Source organism: Patagioenas fasciata, chromosome 5, assembly GCF_037038585.1.
Source record: "Patagioenas fasciata isolate bPatFas1 chromosome 5, bPatFas1.hap1, whole genome shotgun sequence".
In the NCBI taxonomy this organism is placed as follows: domain Eukaryota; kingdom Metazoa; phylum Chordata; class Aves; order Columbiformes; family Columbidae; genus Patagioenas; species Patagioenas fasciata.
Window position 1 is genome coordinate 41,517,158 of NC_092524.1, and position 21,563 is coordinate 41,538,720.

General features: G+C 36.9%; 1 long non-coding RNA gene across 1 annotated transcript in view; it reads left to right on the forward strand.

Moving 5' to 3' along the window:
- The window catches only part of LOC139828009 (uncharacterized), a 97,462-nt gene extending 85,927 nt beyond the window's left edge, over positions 1–11,535 (forward strand). Inside the window, exon 3 of the long non-coding RNA XR_011739169.1 lies at positions 10,087–11,535. This is a non-coding gene — a long non-coding RNA (uncharacterized lncRNA). The remainder of the gene's footprint in view (positions 1–10,086) is intronic.
- Positions 11,536–21,563: the final 10,028 nt, after the last annotated feature.

Sequence of the window (21,563 nt, forward strand, 5' to 3'; positions counted from 1 at the left end):
ACTAGGAAAGTCTGTAGGAGCAGAGTATGTCTGGAAATGGTAAGCAAAGGATGAGGGATTTGAATTGTGACAGTAAGAACTGAAACTATCACAAAGTTCTAATGTGATGGTAATCAAGACACTTAAACCAAAATTTTCACATATGGTTGCTAATGGTTGCTAAAGATGGCCACATTTTCTGGGTACCTATTTGAGTCATCCTTGGCAGATACATAGAAGTGCCAAGTGATCACAGCTGTGACTAAAATGAGCTGGATCTGTGCTTGTTATTTAAAGTGCTCTGAAAAATCAGGCCCAAACTCTTTCAAATTAGCTAAATATTAGTGAAAACTTGATTATTTGAATTTGTTTCAAAACTTGGATTTCTTGTACAGACTTCCTTAATACTGACGGAGTAATTTTGCAAGTTCTTGAGCTTCTAATCATCTTACAGTTTTAATACAGAATTTGTAGTTATTTTGATGTAGCTTACACAGGTAGACCTAAAGGCCCAGACTCAAATGACCTATATTCCACCAAAGTATTTATGGCTAAGTCAAATTTAGAAATTACATTAATGCTTGCAATACTGTTTTCACTTGCAATAAGCCAATTTAGCCTCTGAATGAATTTAGCACTGTAATGTTAGACTGACTGTTATCCTTAGCTGGTTGAATGAAGTTTCAGATGGGCATAGAGATGCTGTTTCCATCGCATTATCCAGGAAGTTTACTTCTTTGCTTGTTTTCACTGTTCCCACACCCACTGGAAATGCGGAGCGCCTTCATCATTTTCAGAAACTTGTAGACAGCATCATGCAAGGACGTGTTGAAAACTGAAATAATCAAGCATACCTCAAAGATTTCAGTTTCTGACCTCTGGGCTACTTCCAGAGTAGCTTTCATCTGAGAGGTAATTTTATTTTTTTTTATTAATTAAATTAACTGACAGCTTATTTCCTGATGGTAACAAGATCACTTCTATAAACAGGATATATCTTGTATAGCCTATTCTACAAGAGAATTCTAGTATGAAAACTTGGCTTTTTCTAGCTAGTAGAAGAATTTAGCCTAGGAGGATCATAAAATGACAGATGATTGAGGTTGGAAGGGACCTCTGGAGATCATTAATCCCATGCCTCACTCAGGCAGGGTGAGCTAAAGCAGGTGGCTCAGGACCATGTCCAGTCAGGTGTTGATCACCTCCACAGACAGAGACTCCACAGCCTCACCATACTAACACGCCTGTATTCAAGTTAGCTTATGTTTATTTCTACATTTTATTTCCTTCTTGAATTGCCTAAAAGTCCTCTCCGCTAAATGGTTATACCATTATAACATAGCAGGGATGAATATTCATCAGTTTTCAACAACCTCTAACCTATTTCTAGGACAACTTCTTTCTTAAATCAAACGTAAATTAAACACAGTACCTTCCCAATCTGAGAGCCCTATCAAATAATAGAAGAATTATAGAATTGTCCTGGTTTTGTTAGAAACAAGACCAGTTCTCTTTTAGTGATTTTTCTTTCAGCTAAGGTGGCTGTACTTTTCTGAGTTTTAGCCTGCATATTTTTCTTGGATGCTGTACTCGGTGCTGATAAGGAGACCAACGGAATGCTGAAGAAGCTCATGTTTAGATTGATTACTGTGGTAGCCAAGAAAGATTGATAAGTTTTCCCACGTTCCATTGTGAGAGGGGCATGTTTGAGGAGGGGTGGATGGAACAGGTGACTAAAACTGAACAACTGAAGTATTCCATCCCATAATCGTCATACCCCCTATATAAGAGGGTGATCACAAGGGTCAAGCTTGTTTCGACCATGGCCGGCATCTAGAGAGAACCCTGTCTATCTGCCTCTGGTCTACAGGCCTCAGGCCCTGCATCCCTGCAACCAGGTTCAGGTTTGCTGTGAAGTCCCGCCCATGACTTCTGGGTGCCTGCCCTACAGCTACTGGAGCCACGCCAGCTCCGCCCACCCAGCTCCTGCTGCTGGAGTGACACCAACTCCACATCAAGCACTCAAGATTGGTTTTGTATATTTTGTATATATTCTCTATTTATTAATAGCGTTAGTAAAACTCTTTAAAACTCTCCAACTTGAAGTCTAAGTCTCTCCTCCTTCTCTTTTATCTTCCCTACCAACTTTCCGATCTAAAGGAAAAAGGGTGGTGGGAGGTAAGAGGATGACAGGGAGTGTCTGTCACGGTTTATTGCCACCTTGCCTTAAACCCTGACAAGAATAAAAGTCACAATGATTTTGACCTAATACAGTCCCTGTTTTTACAGTGTTTCATCTACTCTAGAGATTTAAACTGCATAGTGTGCCTTTTCTACTCAGGCCTTGAGCCTGTAAATATGTAACACATACCTAAATTTAGTGGATTTTATCCCCATTGAATTCCAAAGCATTAAAGTTTTCCATGTTATAAAGTTTCCATGTTTCACATGGTTGCTCTGCCATTGTAGCAGAGCTGGTGTTTGTGGTCTGAGAATTAACATTTTCTCCAGTTTTGTTTAATATCATCTCTTCTTTTTGAAAATCAAACTTTTGAACTCTTATAATGTATGACCACTTATAAAGTGATAGTATTCTTGTTACTGTGATTTGTTGCCAGTTACTTTCTTTCTAAAGTCTAATATATTTTCCAGGTTATTATCAGGGAAGCTGTTTGGCATTTGCCTTCCATTATTGCTCTAGGCAGGTTTCCTGGAGGATTATCCTTTTGTTAATGCTTACTGTCTTCTGCTCAAGAACACACTGAAATTTAGTAATAAAGTGTATGTCCTTCTTCGTATAAATCTGAGAATTTTTAATTCTGATGAAATATTGTGAAAGATATTAAATAGTTCGGCAGAGGGCTGGGAAGCATAGAGAGCTAGCAAAGTCTGTTTGTAAGTAACATGGGTAACCTCTGTGCATACAAAAGTCATTATTGCCTTTATAGGTATATACTTAGATTTTTCGGTCAGTAAGAGGTAGTGCAGGATAGGTGGTACACGTGTGAGGTGTAGGTGTATGGTCAGGTATGGATTTGATAATAAAGGAAGGTGAGTTTCCAATCAAATGAAAAGCTTTTGAAGGGAGTGTAGAAAAGGAAAAGAGTAGTACCCTGAGCCTCAAAGTGGAAGTTGATGGAAGTTTCTGAAGTGTTGTTTGTGAATGTAAAATGATCAAACAGGAGGAACAGGAAATAACACTAAATGGGTGGGTATTTCTGAAGAGAGAGTTTAAGTTCTCTTAGAGATCTTAAGTTAATGACTGGAAAACTATGGGAGGCACTGAGCTTAGAATGGTTGAGTTACATTGTCAAAACTGACTGTAGAAGAAGCAAAATAAGTAATGTATAGAATTGGTGGTGTACATGTTGACATTAGAGAGAAGGCTCAAGCTAGATTTGAATGAATGAAATTGAGAGTGGAGATAGGCAAGAGGTGACACAGTGATAAAAATTTATTCCAAACTGTCCTTACTACAAAGTGTCCCAGTTTTCTATTTTAGTACTGAAAGCAAGAGGAAGAGTGCCCCCTTTTTATTTTTTTTTCCTGAATTCCTGGCCAGCTTCCCTTTCCCTGTCCCAGAATGTTTCCTTGAGAACCCTTGAACACAACACCCCAGTTTTTCACTTTAAAAATATGATCGGTCTGCAAGGAGTTAGAAAGAATCTGCAGATTGCTACTGACTTACCAGTTATTTTGGCATCTTTTTCCACATGACCTATCTTGGGAGATATTTTAACTCACATTGTGAGGGATGTTTCTAAATGCAAACCTCAATCTTTAATGGTTGATTCTGTAGCATGAGCCAGCCTCATAATTTTGATCTGGATTGTACAAGTAAGATCTTGGTCCGATGCTTTTCATATTTGCTCTCTTTGCTTTCAGCTACACGAATGTAAATACACTAGTATTCAAGTTAAGTGTCTCAGTCTACTGAAGTACAATTTATTCTGAATTTTGGTCTGTTTTCATTCTGAAATTTGGTCTACCATATCATGAGGGACAACAGAGGTTCAAAAATACACACCAACTTTCTAGAATGTGGTTAGCCTTTTGGTAACCATGTGTCTTCATTAGTTGAATGAATATTTAGTATACCTACCTGACAATTAATTACTGATCTTCAGGCAAAGTGATTCTGTGATGATATCTGTCATCACAGCTGCACATCTAGAATCGAGCCAAAAGTCTCTGGATGTAAATATGGATTTGATGTTTTAAGGTTAGATGAGTTTGGTCAGAAAGGGAAATCAAACCATCAAGTTTTGACAGAAAATACAAAATAAATTCTGACTTCCTCATCCCTACTTATCTGGGATGACTTGGGAATTCCCTTTCAGCTAAAGTCCAGTCTGAATGCTCCTAGATTCTCAAACATTTGCCATCCTACTGGCATGGCAGTGCTTCTCTCTCTTTTTGGCAGCAGTGGAAAAGGGAAAGAACTTTCCTCATCCATTTATGTCAGAGAATACTTTCCACTACCATTTAAAAGGCAGTTTTCCCCCATCATGATTAAGCCGTAGTATTTAGCTTCTGAATACAGCCTCTGGATGGAAGTGCAATGTGTTCCAATACAGTTTGCTTTCACATGTGCAATTTGTTTGTGACTCATGAATCCCCATCAATATGCCTTCTGTAGAAGACATTAAAATGCCATCAATCCTTTATTTGTATTTGAATCACATGTATAAGGCACTGAGATTTCATAAGATACCAAGCAGATTTTAAGAGGTCAGCAGTTTTCAGCTCCAGAACAAAAAAAATACCATCTATGTGCAAGATTTTAGTGAAAAGTCAATGTGAAAGAGCAACAGAAATTTCTGACAAAGCCTCCCCCCCCTTCAATCCCTCCCACTGCCTCTCTGTTGTCATCCTTCTTAAGTATCACCTCTCCTTTCCATCAGGACTGGCACTCAAAGATACCAGATGGCAGCCTCAAGATTGTAGCACCCTTTAATGTCTGCCCTTTACTGTCTGGCAAAAGTGTTGACATTTCTGCCTTGAATGAGAACTGAAAACATTTAAAAATACATTCAACATGAACAGTCAGTGTCTAAGATGTTGTTTACACACTGCTAATGGGCTTTGACTTTAATAGAATGATCCTTAGGTTTGCAGAACCCACAGTCAGGTGTGAACTGGATATTTTCTTCTGTTATATCCATTACACTAGAGAAATAACCAGCTTTTCTGCCCATGGACTTTAGAGCTGCACATACTATTTCTGTCAGCAAATATGAAGGCACTGTTGCAGCTTTTCTTGCAAGCATCAGCCAAGCTATGAGAGTACAGTCTCCTAGAACAGCCCCCAGGAAGCTCTTCCTCCTCCTCTGGGAGGAGTTCTTACATGGGTAGCATCAGGAAGACATCAGGTTCCTAATTTTAAGGGCCAGAAATAAGAAGTTCCTGTGCTATTAAATGTTTGATTCTCGAGCCGTTACTGAATTTTAATACTCCCCATCACAGGTTTTTGTCTTTAGTCATGCACTGATGTCCAGGAGGTAAATTGTACAAATGCCTCTTTGTTGCTGAAAGTAAAATTAATTTATTTGGTTGGATGGACTGAGTGCAGAAATAATGGAGTGAAGTCTCCATTTCTGAGAGTAAGCTTCAGGGAAATCACTGGAATTCTTTCTTTTCTGAAGGACTCAAAATAGGTGCCTGAATCCGTAAGAAGACAGGTGTTTTCTATAAAATGATAAACAGTTTCAACGTGCAGTAGAGCAGGGTTACAAGCAGTTCTTAGTATGTCACGTTATTGGGCGCTGACTGAATGCACTCCTGATGCTTGTGAAGTGAGCACTGGTAGCTGCTCTCTACTCCTGGGACTCATTCATAGCACAGTGTTATTTCTGATGGACATTTAAAAACCCTGTTTTTCTCCTCTTCATCATAAACTATTAGACAGCTCTTACTATAAAGGTTTTGAGACCACATTTTATGTTTTACATGTTTGCAGAGTTTTCTTTTTTGTTGTTACTAATTTGTCTCTAAATATCCCCAGTTGTTAACAGGCAGAAATTTCCCATTAACAATATATGCAGCCCTTTAATCCTCAAATATGTGGAACAATTCAAGACATATGGGTGACAAAATATAGGACATAATTTACCAACAAATCCCGCAGATTAATGTATACTGCTTAAAGATTTAGTGCAGAAGGCCTACATGTCTGGGAAATTAATGCTACTTTCTGCTTGCAAACCCTGTATTTTGACAGGCCATATTGTCTTGAGAGAGAACATCAGAAAAAGAATGAATAATTAAATCAGAAATAGATGAGACAAATAGTATAAGGGACAGTACATGGATTTCCTTCTTAAAAGCTGAATTCTACCCACACTTCACATGATCAGCCAACCATTCCACACTAAATGGTGACTTGACTGGACACAGGTTTCTTCTTGTTAGTTTCTAAACTAAATAGATAAAACATTCAGATTGTTAGCAGATGCAGTGAGTTGTTCTATGGATTTACGAAGGCATGTAGCCTTCAGTGCCTTTATTAAAAGTCTGTGAGGTCATCTTAAGATTAAGCCTGCTACCTTGTTCATCTAAATTTAATCAGTGTTTTATTCAACAAAACATTGAAAACAGCAAGGTTAATTTTTCTAAAACTAGTACATAGATTTACTTTTTGGATCCAAGCTTTTATTTGGAATAATATTCCATATGATTCATCTGAAAAAAAAAATTGGATATCATTGTACTTTATTAGATACCTCCCTTCTCCTCCTCAGCTGCATGAAGACTGTAGGACAGAGTTATTTTTAGATGGAGTGAGCAGAATGAGAAACTCCATGTCCTGTATTAAGAACTAAATATGAGTGGTCTCTTTTGTTCAAAAGAGGTGGAATAAGAATGTGGGACACAAATGGCTTATGTCAAGGCATGCTGTTCCTGCACTACCTTATTATTCTTTCATATTTTAAATGCTGTTTTATATCTTCACATTAGAACACCCTGAGTGATAGGGTTAGAAAGATCTAGTGTTTTTTAATTTGCATGTCTAAACCCTCTTTATTGGTATTTTGATGACATCTAGTGGTGACAAAGCTGTTAGCCAATTTTATGTGCTATGCTGATGTAGCAGGACCATCACATGCAGAATGCTTCTAACTGTGGGTGCGAGGCTGGCATTTCATAAACTGAAGAAGAAAAGGCTCAGCAATAGTTTTCTTCTTTCACTGCCTAATAATTTCTGCTACTTTCAGATACAAAGAAACTGATATTCTTGTAGGTTATTTTGAGATTTCAAAGTCAGGTCCCACTGATATTATCAGGAGTGATAGCAAAATAGATCGGTACCTGGGTCAGATGATGCAATAGTGAGACTTCAATAGCCAGCCTGTTCTTCAGCCTCCACCCACTGCTAACAAGATAAAAACATTGTGTACAAATTGTAAGTGCTTACATGTGATAAAGCAATACCTGGTGGTGACAGAAAGCCGCAGAAAACATGGCAGTTTACATGTTTCTTAATGAAAGAGAACGAATCTCAGCTGCTCTGGTTGTGAATATCAAACCAGTTTTACATATGTTAGACAGTTGCCTTTGTTAAAATTCACATCCATATCTGTGAAATCAGTCTCAGGCCCAGTGTATGCAATAAAGCAAAAAGAGAAATCAAGCTGTGAGAATTCTCTTTTCTCTCCCTCAGAGAATTAGCGTTGAATAGAGATACTGTGGTTGAACACCACTATTTTCTACAACACAAATATTTTATTTTTAATAAATATTTATGAGGAGTTGGCAAAGGAGGAAGAGGTTATATTTTGTTGATTAGAAAAAACAGTGATTCAATAAATGACATTAAGCTACTGGCTTTTCTGCTTTTGTTTCAATAGCATGAATATGTAGTGAGAGAGTGTGAGAGAGAGTCTGTGTGTGTGTGTGTGTGTGTTTGAAAGAGAGAAATAGTGTGTGTGAGACAGGTGGCAGTGGGGTTGCTATAGCAATTACTTGTCACTAATGATAGGAGGGTAATTACTGCAGCAAATTCCCACATAGCTATTCAGCACACAAGTTAGACTATTTCCCATCCTAAAATATTCTTTCTGTATTTACAAGATTACCTTTTTCACCAGATGGCTACAGGCTACATTTCTAAAATTTACAATAGTGTAAAAGGAGAAGTTCATTAATTATGGTGTCCCCGGAATCAGAATTTAGTCACCCTATCAGTTTTGAACAAGACAGTGAAGTTCTGTCTTTTGGGGTCTACTTTTTTCGAGACACAATACAAAATTTTATTTTTCAGAATGCTTTTGGTAAGTTCAATGTCAAAAAACATATTGAGGTCACCTTCAGTGTTGCATTCAAGTAATCGAGATTAGTACGTGATTGAGTCTGACTCATCACTTAATTGCACGAGATGTAAATCAGGTTTTTCTGCAGTGAACTAATAAAATTAAACTATTAATAACTGTGCAAACAACTACAGATCAGGCTATGTTGGAAGGAAAATAGACTCAGGCATTGAGAGAGTCATTGAGAGAGTTTCATTGCAACATGTTCATTAGTATATTTTTCGCTCCCTCTCTTTCCATTATTTGTAGCTTAACACCGGCTTAGCCTCTCATACCAATCAGAAAAAAAATATACACTGCACTTCATCTTTAGGCTGGTTCATTCTGCAGGGCTTAAAAATTTCTAAAGGAATAAATGTAGATACAACTTCTTTGCTAATATATATAATGAACATTTGTGTTTTGTGTAGAGCAATCACCACTAATAAAATGATCTCAAAAGGTGTGTATCTCATTTCCACAAAAACATGATGTTACCTTGGCTACAGTATCTCTTAATGATTCCCTTTTCCTTAATGATTCTCTTTATCCTTTTACCTGCCTTTTAGTAATGAAAATATGGATTACGGACATTACCTTTTAATTAACTGGTGGCAAATATGTGGAATTACAAGATGCTTTAGAGAGTTCATTTTTTCACCCCAGCTGGCTGGACTGTGATGATTTGAGGAACTACACAATAATTTCTGTCTTTTCAAGAAGATGAAGTAATGGATTTCATAACTACAGGCTGGAAAGACAGCACCTAGGCTTCCTAGGTGTATGAGATTGTCTCTTGTGCCATAACTAAAAAATGTTTGATGCACTCCAACTTCAGTGTATTTCTTTCTGACTTGTTATAAAATTCAAAACTGTGCACCTGTCTGGTTACTGCTATTAAAAATAGCGCAAAACTGCTTACCTAGTCTTATTTCACTTTCCATTCTTCAGACTGTTTACTGATAAATTAATTTTTCCCACTTTTGTTTCTCCAACATTGCATTTTATTAATGAAAAAAAAAAAAAGATAGTTGTTATTTGGTGTACTAATACTACTAAAAGAAACTCTTACAAAATGCAACTGTTCAGAGTTATTTTTTTAGTACAATTGAGTTATTTCAATTTATAGATAATAACAGGTTAATACACTGGAAATTAAAATCCACTTGCCAGCTGGTGACCTTGTATAGTAATTAAAATAATACTTGCTATAACAACATGAATAATTGTATGTTTAAATAAGGATTTTCACGATTTCCTTTCCTTTGTTTATGCCTCAGGTAAACATTTCATAAATGGGAAGGCTGATTTATAATCTGATTCTGATGTGTGAATCAGTAAATCTTATGAATCAGTTTCTCTTCAAAGGCAGCACTTGAATTCCCAAGGATTTCATGAAAAGCACTTCCCATTTTTCTCACTAAAAATATATAGCTTGATGCCAATTAAAATTCAGTGCACAGTGTATCCAGTAACCCTGATAATCAGTAAAAACATGTCAGAGAGCAAGATGGTTTCTGCAACTGAATGGAAATTTCAACAAGCAGTTAACCTACAATAGGAAGAAACTCATTACTGGGATAGCTTGCTGCCTTACAGTACTTGAAAAGCTGATTAAAGAAATAATGATGTGAAACTATACAAAATCCCAGCAAAAGCAGTAGGAATGGTAATGACAGATGTTTCACTTTGCACCAATACTTATTTTGGCTCAGAACAACAGAAAAAAAAAAAAATCTATTGGACATTTACATGTCACATTAACATACAAGAACGACAATTTCTTCCCCAAAATCCCACATTGTTTTTATTGTTTCAGCTCTTTGACTCTTGATGACTTGAGCTCAAGTCCCAAACGGACTTCTGATCAGCAGGATAGCTGACTGCAGAATAAAGAGCGAGAAAATGTGTAAACTTGGTGAAGTGTTCCACAAGCTCCAGCTTGCAAACCTCACAGAGACTGCAGCCCATCCAGCTCACAAACTCTCACCTAATACAGCATGCTGTAAGTTGTGAAGAAATGTGTTTAAGTATAAATAGACTGCACTGGCTTCAGGAAGTAAAACTGTTCCCTTAGTTTAGTCAACACATTGCTTGCTGGGGAAGCTGAGAGGCCAATGTCCCAGACTCACCAGTGATTTCTCCCAGTAAAATGAAAGTTAGCAATAATTGTGTGTATAATATTGTCTATTAGGTGGTGCATAAAGGCTTGCATTGTATGTACATACTGTAGTTGTATAGAAAACATTACCGAGTGAACCTGCTTTTAGCTTGATGCCTCATACAGTGGTAATTAAGGAGAACAGTCTTTTGATTTGCTACTATTTGCAGTTCTGCAGGAAAAACTGAGTTTAGGCTATCTTGTGCTGTGCATTGTTGCCATGTTTAATCTTCTGATTCGCTAGGAACAATTACAGACGACACCTATGGGGAATTTAATTGCTTAGCTCCTGCCTCTACAGCAATTGTAATTATGGTGCAGCACTATTTGGAAGGAAAAAAAAAAAAAAAAGGAGAGAGAAGGAAAAAAAAGCGTGGTGTTTTTTAGAACATAGCACTGAATAATACCAAAGTTAGACTTATACAACAGCATAGCTCCAAGAATTACCTTCCAGAATTAACCCTGTGTTTCTTTTGATGAGAGGCCAGACAAAATAAAGCATTGGTTATTGTAAATATCCTCATGTAAAGCTTTTCATTTAAGCCTATCGAATGCATTTATCCTCCCAATATATGTGGGAGTTGGCACAGCTTCTTTTTTTTCCCTCTTTCTCCAGCTGAGGAAACTAAGGCACAGAAATGTGCTGCCTGGTTTGTCTTTATGAAAAATCCAAAGGAGAGAAAATTAGTATGTGAGAAATTTTGAATTTCTAGCATTTCCAAGCTCCCTTTACCTCTCATGGATGAAGCTTTGAAAGAAACATAATGGGCAAAAGATGTGCCTTTTTAAGCTATAAGACCTTAAAAAAAATCTGTAAAATGGAACACAATAAATAAATGAATAAATGTTGCTGTGCACTATTCTGCTGATAATTCCTGTTGAGCAGAACTGAAGATGTCATTGTCTGAATCATTCTGAACAATCCCAAGCAAAGGAAGCTGTAGACAGGATTATCCTATTGCGTTCTGAAAGGAAATTTAAAGAGAATCCAAAAAGCACTACTGTATTAGAATGTATTTTATTTCTTATAGAAAAAGAATGATCACTGCTTCGTTTGCAGTAAGGAATTCTTATTTCTTTCATCATGTGGATGATTTTCAGAACTGATCTTGATGGCAATTCAGTTAGAAATTAAACTCTCATCAGGAAGTCCTCCAGTGACTTCATGAGTTAACGTTCTTTTAGATGTTCTATACAGATCCAAATCAGGACCAATACTCCACAGAACAGAGCCTGTTCTGGCTAAAGAACTCAAGACATTTAATAATAATGCTGAGGTTTATTTGTCTCAAATAAACACTAATCATACAGAAGTGAAATTCACTCACAATCTTCTGTAAGTTACCTGTTCACCTTCAACATCCACTGTTGTCCCCTTTAAATGATATACAACATGGCCAAACATGTGACCTATAGATAGCAAAAAGGCAACCCACTCCTTTAGTATAATTATACTGTACAAGAAATATATGTTGAAGATAACTACTAGGTTTTTGTCTTTGCAGCCTATCAAACATAAGTTTAGTCATGCCAGAGAAGGTAAAATGCTATAATTGCCTGTATGAATCTTGGTAGCATTTAGACAATGTGCTGCAAAAGTGAAGGTGCACAGTACATGCCCCTGCAGATCTGCTGCTGTGATTAACCTGAGAAATTATGTATGAGAAAGAGAGTAACCAAGAGAAACGTGTTTTCTTCAGGTAATTATTAACTTCTTTTGATACTGACATCAACAGAACTGACAAGATCTCTTTGAAAGTCAAGATTACCTTTCTGTAAGTTTTGCATCCTTTGTCATTAAAAGAAAAAATACCTACATTGACATTTTAAGCTTTTCCCAAGTTTCATATTAAAAAAAGCGAGGGAATTACTGAACGATTCTATGAAGGCCAAAGGGCCTCTCATACAAGGGCCACTATAATTTTTTCCACACAGTATATCCTTTTTTTTTTTTCTTCCAGTGAGTGATGACAATAGCTGGTCATTTCACTAAATAAGCAGTTCCATGTGAGAACTATCCATATGTGTTCTCCTCACCTTTTATTCTGTTGCAAAAGACTTCTTCTGGACTGGTACAAGACTGGTCAGGTCTTCTACTCATAACATAATCTCTTTGTTCAAAGCCAATGTGATGATTTCCCTGAGAAGTCAGCACACAGGAACTGTCATTTGAAGACCTGTATTTTTCCACCATCTGGCCAAACAATGTTGGAAAAGTCACTTGAAGACTTTGTTCTTCAAATTTCTCACTTGTAAAGTAAAGATATAAACCAACATTTGCAAATTTCTTTGTGCTTCTGTTGTAGGTTTAAAGTGATTTTTGTCTTTAATGTACCTTAAAACCACGTTCTGACTTTGTCTTCTCCAAATTTACATATCTAACCCTCAAACAAACTCAAACTGTGTCCCCTGTTTTGTAATACGAACGGTGCAGGCATAGAACAGATGAGAACAGACTCCAAACAGTGAATCTGAATGCACTTCTAAACATGCTTTTCCATTGCAGATATTTGCAAATGAAACCCTGTGATGTAGCATTCAATTCCCACGAGAAGTGCTATTCTCATTATATCTTCTGTCTGTATACAAGCTTCTGCTCTGTTACTTGTATTGCCATTTTCAGCAGGGACTCAGAAGAGAGAAAAGATAGAAACTCAGACTGAATTACTAAACTGTAACACAAAGATAATGAACTTGAGTGCAAGAGGACAGCAAATTAAAAGACTGGGAAGTTGTTAACCCATGTAAAAATAGGAAGAAAAAGAGCTTTATTCCATACTTTTGAAGCATTCTTCAAAGCTCAGAGAGCCTACTAAACGAAGCAGTCCAGTTAATCTGCCTAGAGCTCCTCAGTTCAGCTCTCTTTACAAAAGAAATCAAACCAGACATTTTTAAGAGCAATTATTTTTTTATGAAAAGGAAATAACCAAGACCTAGAAAGGCACATTAGGGGCTAGAAGACACACCAATCAGGAAATGGTTTAAGATCCCCATTCAGCTCAATTTGTTTTAAAGTATTTCAAACCCCCTGAATACAGCAAATTCTACAAATAGCCAAGTGGCTGGGAGACACAGTGCATATTGCCAAACAGATTTAAATGCAAAACCAAGACTCTTGTTTCCCAAAGCTGTGGAGGGTGATTATAACACTGTCTAGTCTTAAGGCAAAGATACTCTCTGCTGGTTTTATGTATTTTCTACCAGAGCCCTAATGTTCGCCCTCTGTGCAAATACACCCACAGAAGAATAAACCCATTCAGAAATTTTGTAGTTCCAAAAATGGCAAGGATTTGGCCAAATCATGCCGTGGTTCACAACATTATCAGCCACAAATACTCCAGCATCATAAAATACTCCCTGTCCTTTGCTTTGAGACCAAAATTACAGTAATTTACAAATATGTATTTATTAATACATTTTCGAATTTTATTACTTTTCATTTTGAAAACTCTTGTGAAAGTGTATATCATATGTTAATTTTTTTGAGAAACATAAATTCTAGGAATTTCTATTTTTTATTCAAATTGAATCCTCAGATTCCACTCTATCCAAATAATTTTAGCAGCTGAAACATACAGAAATGCACCACGCATCACAAGACCATGATAAAATCTGAAAGATTGCAATGTTCGATCCAAGGGTTGCAGCTTAGTTTTATTGCTTCAGAAGTTTATGGGTACTGTCACATGAAAGGGTACAAACCTATTGTAATTCTGACCTTTTCAAGTAACTGGCATTCTGCAAATGTTCTGACACTACTAATTTATGGGATTGGGTGAATTTTCCTTTTTTTCCTTGAAAAAATAAGCCATCTGAATCTCTTAGTCTCGATAGGAACCTGAGAATTGAAAGAAATGAAAGCAATATTTCCAGGTTTTTTTTTTTTAAAAAAAAGCATTACCACTCAGGAAATCAGATATTCAGCTGTGTCTGCAGGTTATAGAAAGCTATGACATAATCTTTCAGCAGAATGAGGGAGATTTGCAAAGTCCTTTGCAAGGCTTGCAAGACAGAATAATTCAGAATATTTCTAACAAGACTATTGATTGCAAAAGCACATTTTCTCTCCACTTACCCACAGTTCTGATTTTAAAGGCCTGCACAATAATGGCGAGGGATATGGAGCTGAAAACCTGGTAAAAGCTGCACACAGAATCCCTGATAGCTGATCAAAGACAAACTATTTGAGACATTTCATAAGCAACTGCAACTATTTGAAGGATAAATTAAATCCATCTACTGAGAAATAATATGTGAAATAATGCCTATTAAATAAAAATTAATAAATAGGCATTAAAACAGAATATTAATATAGTCCAATAAGAAAGACCAGATTTCTTCCCAAGACACATGGAAACAATTCCACAGATTTTCAGCAAAGCAGCACTGGGTCAGACATGCGTTGAAAGCAGTCACTTTCCGCACAAGTTGCACCCCAAAACGCAAAGAAAAGCAGAAGTGGATTAGTATACTCTTGACTTGAAGACAAAGCTGTAGTGTTGCCCACGATCACGCAGAAAAAGATTCTTTCTTGGATCTCATAAAAATGCACAAAAGTTTTTTCAGATTACATATTTGTGATATCGGAAAAAAATTAATGTTAAAGAAGGATTAGGAACTATGACGATCTGAAGGAAAAAGTATGAATTCTGCCTCTTTTATGTGTAGGTGCATGTTGCAAATTCACGATGGCATATTTCTAGAATAATTGCCATTCTTCAGATTGTGAGACAAAAGTTTCCAAATGCAAAATCCAAAGGTGGGTTTTCATTATCTGAAGAAAACGGTCTCCTTAACTAACAATGGCATCCAAAAGTTATTATATGTCATAGATAAAACAGTGAAAATGCTGCAAAACACCTGTATTACACGTAAGATCTCATAACCATGCAGACTAAGTAAAAGCTGACCATGCTTGAATACTCCACCGTGTGACTGCAATATCAGTGTTTACCACAATAAAGCAAAACTATGTAAGAAGTATTATAGAATAAGAGCTTTAAGTAGGTGAACATGATTCCTCTCACCAAAAGTGTTGCTATTAAAGATAACAGAATAAATCCCCAGTTGCAAGACACTGGTGTGAAAACAAAACTACAGCAAGAATGACAACTGCATGTAGAAGAAATGTGACTTCAACCTTTCAAAGTAATGGTTAAGTGATTCGCTCCATGGTCATGATAGCTATTCTTGCAAATCAATCTGGTCACACTCATTCCTGAGGATCAGTCCTGCAAAAAGCACCAAAGCTAAAGAAAACTAAAGCTATTAGAGTTTCCCAGTTCTTTCAGGATACTCAAAATAATACCACCTGTATTTCTTCACCAACAAATTCTTACCTAATCACTAATAGTGAAAGTCATTGAATGCACAGCAAAAAAGGGCTATGATAGAGGCCTAGCTGGATGAATTGTTCGGATAATAAAGGCCTGAGATTCGGTATTTAAACCCTATGAACAAATGTCCTGTAATTTCCCTGTCTCACAGAGTGCCCCTAAGTGAATTTATTTGGTATTTGTTGCTATTTTTATTTAGCATTATGTTTTGTTTTCATTTGCATTAAATGGCTATCAAAATGAAGTTTAATCTTCAATGTTGAATTAGTTTTAAGCATTAAAATAATCGATGGTTTCTTGAGCCAGATTTTGTATTCTTTTAGTCATTATCTTTTCCTACCCTTCAAAGAATGTTTCAAGAAAAATGTTTATAAAAACCTCCTTTTTGTTCTGCTAACCCTGCAAACTAAACATGTTCCATTTATTTTTAAATAAAGTGAAAATTAGCCAGGTGTGATAGATAAGCTTTCTATACACAGGTCTAAATATTGACAAAAGGAGACGTGTCACTGGAAAAATCATCAGTCTAGCAATTATCACGTTAGCATGTTAAGTGGAAAAAGATGTGAAACTTCCAAATGTGTCAATACAGATTATTTCATTTCCACCAGCTATCAGCTATACTGTGAACATCAGTGCCTTAATGTATATGCAGCAGCAGGTTGGCTTTTGCAAGCAAATACCTTCATTGTGGCATCCAGAATTGCCAGACCTATGGCAAAATCCTGTCTATCCCTGTGCTGCCAAGCAAATATTAGACATTTTGAGAAGGCCAGACAACACGGAGATAGAGCCAGAGGACAGGGCAGAAACACTCAGTCAGCAAGAAGTGTCTTTCTACCAGATATGGCAGCAACTTTCAGGTCTTCACCCAGGTGGGAAGAGAAGAGAGGACAAGGAGCTGGTCACCATTTCCCCAGGGAGAAAGTAGCAGCAGAGAACAAAATGTGCTAAAACCCTTTTTAATAGTAGATCCAGGAACCAGTTGTGATTTTTAACAGCTGGTTCTGCCAGACTAAATCCAATGTCCTTCAGTACAGTCCTAATCCTTTTACAATTCCCTGCCGAAAACTTAAAAATGGGATTGGTAGCTGAAAAAGAAAGCCTTTTCATCACTTCCTTCCAACCTCTGCTACTCATTTCACATCCCTACATATTAATAATTTCTCAGATAAGGAATGTACTTGCCATTTTCATAATCTAGCCAATAGCACATTACTTGCAAGTCAGCTTAACCATTTCTATTGTTGCTGCCCATCAAAGAGTTTTTGAAGAAGTTAGATTAAGTTACCTTCATTAATGAGCAGACAAAGGGAGGAAGACAGAATAATGATCCATGTAGTTGAACAGGGAGCATTTAAAACATACTTTTCTTTATAATGTAAATAATTTAATGTATTCCAAGAGCCCTGAGTGGATCGGTGCCTACACTAGGTTTGAAGTTGAACCTCTTTCTCAGGTGAATAATAGCACCGGCAATTTTGAGGCAGCTTGTGAGAGCTGGAATCACAGGATAATAGCTCTCAGGATACATTATTTTGGTGAGAGAACTTAAAGAAAGTTCTCACCTCTGTGCGACCAAACAGCATGAGATAAATACTCTTGAGACCAGTTAAACTTTCTCTCGAGAATCTCATATAATCTAAGAATTTTTAATATAATTTTAAAAAATACTTTTTAAAAGTCAGTGTTTTATGATGTGTGCTCAAAACATGAGATATTTTTGGTAATGATTACTTTGATGTATATCAGTATAAAGTAAGCAGCATGGACAGTGCCTCAAACAAAGCCTGGGGATCTCTATAGAAAGAATCCCACCAATTTCAGTGACTTTGGATCAGACCATTACTGAATGACTCCAGGCCGCATTGTGCGATTTGTATGGCTAGTTTTATTAAGAGCTACAGTACAGTACACAATTACCATATCCTGGCTAAATTAGGCCCCACCTTTGCAGACTCCTCTAGGAGGCACTGGCCAAGGCATGAGGGCAAGTTAGAATTTATGATACAGCTTCATCACAGAAATCCAGGTACTGAGGTGCCAAATTTCTTTATAACAGTATTCATTGTGCCATGGTCTAACAGACCTTTTTAGTTAAGATGAACAAAATCCTCCTAATTTTACTTGCACTGATATTTCCTTAGAAGCATCCTTATTTGATATTTTAAGCCTCTTTTGCCTCAGAAGTGCATTACACAGGCTGTTGGTGGGATACCGCAAACATTATTTGAAGTTTGAAACTACTTTTCCATAGAAACAAATCTGCATATGCTAATTTTTAATAAGTACTGGCAACTGTTAAGGTGTATTACCTTCCTATCTATTTCCTTCAAGTATTTTAGTATTCTTTGACTTCCAGGCAAGAACTCTCAAGCACATAAAACAGTGACAAAAAGATGACATTCAGAAAAATATCACAAGACAAAATTCCAAAAGTTAACAAGAAAGATATTTTAAGATCTCCTTTATGTCTTTTTTTACTCTCCCTTGGTGCTCAGCATCGTGCAAGATTTGGCCCCAAGTCATGGAGATTTTAGGCAATAGTTTCCCTATGCTTAAATTTTAAAAGTAGTTGCCATGACAACTGCCAGACACGGCATATGGTGTGTCTGTTACCTCCAAGATAACAGAGCAATTTTTAAAGAATTTTCTTTACAATATGTTATGAACCTTTGTACTTTTCACAATTTTTCAGAGTGCAGTCTAAGGTACTGTTGTTCCCTGACATTCTTTTCAAGTTGAATGCTCATTTTGTAACTCTCTCATATTAGGCAAATATTTCCCTTTCTTTCTTGTCTTTTTATTCTCCCAATATTCAGCAAAACATGAAAGAATAAAGCAGGGGAAAAGAGATGTCTATTAAGATTTGTGTACAGATTTTGCTTAGTTTTGCTACAGTATTACCTTTCCTTCACAGTGACAATTCAAATGCCAAAAATACAGAAAAAGACAGAATACAGAAGAAGAAATCTTATTAAGACATCTTTAATATATTGCTGCTGGGCAGACATGATGCAGAACTATATTCAGCCTTCAACCCTTTGACTCCCATATTTGCCCAGCTTCTGATCTCCAATGAAGAGTTAATGTCTGTGTGAAGTGGCCTCAAAAAAGAGGGGCTCAGAAACATGCCAGTCACCTCATGTTTGGGAGGCAGTATATTCTTCTTGCACAGCAAAGACCTGTGTTGCAGACCCTCGTCCAAAATAGCTTGGCTCCTGAAAAGAAATCCGACAGGACAGCTTGCCGGTGGGATGACACTACCGACCTCCCTCCACACACCCCAGAAGATCCCACAGTCCAACAGAGCTCCCATCAGTTACACATTTCAGTGCTTGCCTGGCTTTGCAGAACCATACGCAGCAGCCTTTATTCCCCCTTCTGCCCCTGAGATAGGATTGAAAGAATAGTTACTAGGATACATAATAATGTTCTGCTCTGTAATTCTCTGTCCCCCGAGCCCTTCATTCTGACAACTTTCTGCAGTTAAGGCACCTTCTGCATAAATCTTCTAAAAAATGAAAAAATAAAACTCCACCGAAACAGGATGTATGAGTGCACATTTAATTCTCCCCCTGAGGAGAAGCTAAGCAAGAGAATGAACCACTCATTAAACACTTAGCTTAATGCACAACTACAAGGTGCTGACACCACCCTGATGAAGACAGAAGAAAGTGTGACAACAGAATAAAATATTTTAAAGGGGACTTTGCATGTTTGATTTTTTTTCCTTTATTTACTCTTCGTTTACCACAGTTACTTCTCAGGTAGTCATTCTGTAATTGGAATTGCATGTGATTACCTTCAAGAAATACTTGGCCAAATGTTTTGCAAATAAATGCTTATATTTAATTAACAAGTTGCATGGTTCATGGTAGCAATTTATAGTGTAGTTCGGTGGGGTTTTTTTTAAATCCTCTATTGCTGTCTGGCCAAGGTGAGAAAAAGACCAAAAAGCATAGCAGCAGGTACTATTTCTGGGCAAGTGCAGCTTTCAGCAAAGGGTGAATGACGGTGCTGTGGGAAAAACAGGAGAAATTTTTGCTGCTAAAAAGAGACCAGTGACAGCATTTTTTTCCTAGTAATAGCAGTTGAAGTTAGCTAATAACCATAGTTACAGGAAAAGCAATGGCAGTAACTTCAGGTTTTAGCTGCTAAGTGCCATGTAATAGGAAAAGAAGGAGGGTGATGTGTGAGTTTCACCTTAGTCATGCATTATCAATTTATTAGCCTGGAGCATTTAGGAGAAAAAAATTACTTATGGTACCCTGACTGATTGAAGGATGATGAGAAAATAGGATAACTATGCTAAATTAATAAAAAAATATTATATTTATTGTATATAATATATAAGTTGAGAAAAAATGAGAATTCTAAAATGTAGGAAGATACAGTTGTCATACACCATGCCTCACTTTCATTTATGCTGCAGATAATATCATAGTACACAGGTAGATGATGAGTTAAGGCCACTTCAGTACCCATGAATGTAATGTTTCTCTGAAATTGTAACTGCATAGGTTCTTATGGCTTAATTTTCCTTGCCAGCTCACGGATGGCACTGTCTGTCGCATTAGACTACGCTCGATGTTAAGGTCTTTGCAAGTCCCTAAAGGAACGCTTGATCTCTCTCCTACTTAGTCATTTCCTTTTTCTGAAACAACCTCTTTCCACTTAATCCTGATATTTCTAGTTCTGCTCTTAGCAATCAACCACAATCTCCATGGACACTGGCTGGCTGTTCCAGGCCAAGAAGGTGCTGAAAGAAGTGGGTTTGTTAGTCTTAAGAAGAATGAGGAAAGGAGAGATCTTATTGCTGCCATCAACTGCCTACTAGGAGGGTGTGGAAGAGCAGAGCAAAACTCCTTCTAGGGTGCACAATGATGAGAGGTGATGGACACAAATTGCAAAATGGGAAATTCCAATCAGATGTTAGGAAAAATATTTTCACCAAACAGTGGAACACGTTTCCCAGAGAAGTTGTGGCATTGCCACCACTCAAAACTCAATCACAAAAGGTACTGAGCAACCTATTTAAGTTGGTGTTGCTGTAAGTGTGGCCAGATGTCCTCAAAGGTCTCTTCAAACCTAAATTATGTGGTTATTCTGTCATCTAGTCAATGCCAGTTCAGGAGAGCTCAGCAGGCAGTGTTTGTCGCTGAAGAAACCACTCTAATTGAAAATCTGAGTATGCCTGAGAGAAGAGGTCCCTCTTATAATTGAAAGGGTGTGATTTATCCAAAAGTAGTTTGTGCCACAGAGAGAGAGGTTGGTGTTGTTTTCTTTTGCATGTATTTTTTCTGTGCTGGCATAGGTGTTCCTGATGAAAATATAAATAGCACAGAATCAACTCCTAAACATGAATGCACCAAAAATAAAATATCTGATAAGTTTCCTTTCAGTATGGCTTATTCTATTTCAGGAAATGTAGAACCTAATAAGTTATATTCAAAGCCCCCCTATAATTAAGTGTAAGTGAAGTATATTGCTATGGTGTATTAGTGACTCCATGTAAACATATTTTCCTCCTGAATGGTTATAAACAAGCACACCATAACCTCATTTTTAGCTTTTTTCCACATTATAAATTCATTTTTCTCTTTGCAAAATGTCACTTTCTTTCCAGCAGGTTAATCCCAGGAGGTCTGGTAACTACAATTACTCCATTTAAATATTCCACATATCTGTCAAGACTCAAAAGAATTCTGTAGTGTCAGTTTAAATATAAATATATATAATTCTAGTTAATAATCATCACTTCATGTCTGTTATGAAAACTGTATTACTCATTCTGAG